Source organism: Odontesthes bonariensis, chromosome 2, assembly GCF_027942865.1.
Source record: "Odontesthes bonariensis isolate fOdoBon6 chromosome 2, fOdoBon6.hap1, whole genome shotgun sequence".
In the NCBI taxonomy this organism is placed as follows: Eukaryota; Metazoa; Chordata; class Actinopteri; order Atheriniformes; family Atherinopsidae; genus Odontesthes; species Odontesthes bonariensis.
In genome coordinates, this window is record NC_134507.1 from 28,195,567 (window position 1) to 28,197,461 (window position 1,895).

Sequence of the window (1,895 nt, forward strand, 5' to 3'; positions counted from 1 at the left end):
GAGCTAACAGTGCAATAGTACGCGTTCATTCATTCATTGGTCTTAAAGTATTGGTAAAATAAAGACAGATAGTGCCTTATTTAGAGGCTGTATCGTCTCTGCCCTGTTCTCTCCCGTTATATGGATATACGCCGATCTCCAGTGATCTAAATATCTTCCGAAGGACGCCGACTTTCACCAAACTGTTATCAGTGAGTAGATGAACGTATTTTATGCCAGAAATAAGGTCCAGGTTTAAAGAAAACATCTCCTTTAACTCACAACGATTTCTTTGGTTACCTTCTTGCTCACTTAAGAAAGGCACTGCTGGGATTTGAACCCAGGATCTTCTGTTTACTAGACAGGCACTTTGACCAACTAAGCCACAGCACCACATCTCTTTTCTTGGATGGGGACTTCAGATTCTCTTAGAGTTGAGAAAGTTCAGCAATCCATAGACACATACTGTGGAATAAAAGTTTCAAAGAAAAGACTGGAGGGCGCTGCCAATCGTGCACTGACGACACCTGAATCCGTGCAGGTGGATCAATTAGGATGGCTGTGTTAGAAACCGCATACTTCTCCTACTACTTCCACTACTCATACTAACTTTTTGAGTTAGTATGCGAGTTTGAGTAAGCGAGAAGTTCCTGGATGCATACTAGATTCGCCGAAATGTTGGGTATGCATCATGAGGTTACTACTTATACTCAAACTACCCAAGATGCAACGTAACATCGCCGATCGTCATTTCCTGTCAAAACGTCAGTTTCAAGCTAGCTACAACGAGGATAGGTTCACTTCCTGTTTTCAAAACAAAAGCACCAATTGTATCGTAATGGCTTTCCCTATGATAAAAGGCAACGGGTATTTTATTTTGTGAAAATAACCGGAAGTGCGTTGCTCACTACGGCTAGTTTTAGTAGCGGGAATAAAATTGTAAATAGCCGGTATTTTGTCAGATTTTCAACACGTTGGGGATCTAAACGACTACTTTCTTGCCTGAAGATGTTTCAAATGTTGCTAAAGTTTACAGAGTTTAGAGCTTAAGCAAAATCAGCTTCAGGCCGGCTGATTTCGGTACGGGTTGGAACAAAATGCATTGTGGGTAAACGCTCTGCATACTGTCTGTTTGATGAGTATGCAGTATGGAAGTATGCAGTATGCAGTTTCGAACACAGCCATTATGACAAACTGGTAGAGGGGAACCCAGGACGTCCTGTTTACAAGACAGCTGCTTTAACCATCTAAGCTACAGCGCCTCCTAGAGCTCAGCTGTGACATTGGTTGAATGCATCATTTCAGCTTGTTTCAGCCTTGGACAGGCAATTTAAAAAAAACATTTCAGAAAACATCCAGTTGAATAAATGGGTAACTAAGTCCAACTCAGCCAGTCAGATTTGTGACTGCTAATGGCAAGGTAGAAAAATCTGAAGAATCTTACAAATAATTCATCAGTTTATACAAGTTCACCTTCACATTTTGACTTAACGTTTTAGCTGCAGATGTGGAGCAGTGTTTTGTTCCCAATTATGGATTTGGTGATGCCATTTGGCCCCTGGCTGGTGTCTTTGAGGATGATAGATGCAGACAAGTAATGTGAGGCCTAAAAACAAAGAAAAAAAAAGTCATTATTTTTAACGGATAAACTTGCATAGAAATACAGAAATGCTATAATGATGCAAGAGACAAGAAAACAGTGTGGCCTCCCTGATTCAAATTATTCTGCTTAGTTCACTCCAAAGATCCTTTGTTTGATTTAAGCTAAGTGACTGTAAGTCACTTCATATGAGCATCAGTTAGATATAACATGACTGTTCAGTGTGCTGTGATAGGAGGTTTATACAGTAGAATCACTGATCATACATTTAAAAATATGCAACACTCGAGGGTTAAAGCAAAACAAACAACAAAAG

The 1,895-nt window shown here is 40.1% G+C and overlaps 1 non-coding gene across 1 annotated transcript; it reads right to left on the reverse strand.

Annotated features, from left to right (window-relative positions):
- Positions 1-298: 298 nt before the first annotated feature.
- trnat-agu (transfer RNA threonine (anticodon AGU)) lies at positions 299-372 on the reverse strand. Its single transcript has one exon. It is a non-coding gene; the product is annotated as a tRNA-Thr (tRNA).
- Between the last annotated feature and the right edge of the window lie 1,523 nt (positions 373-1,895).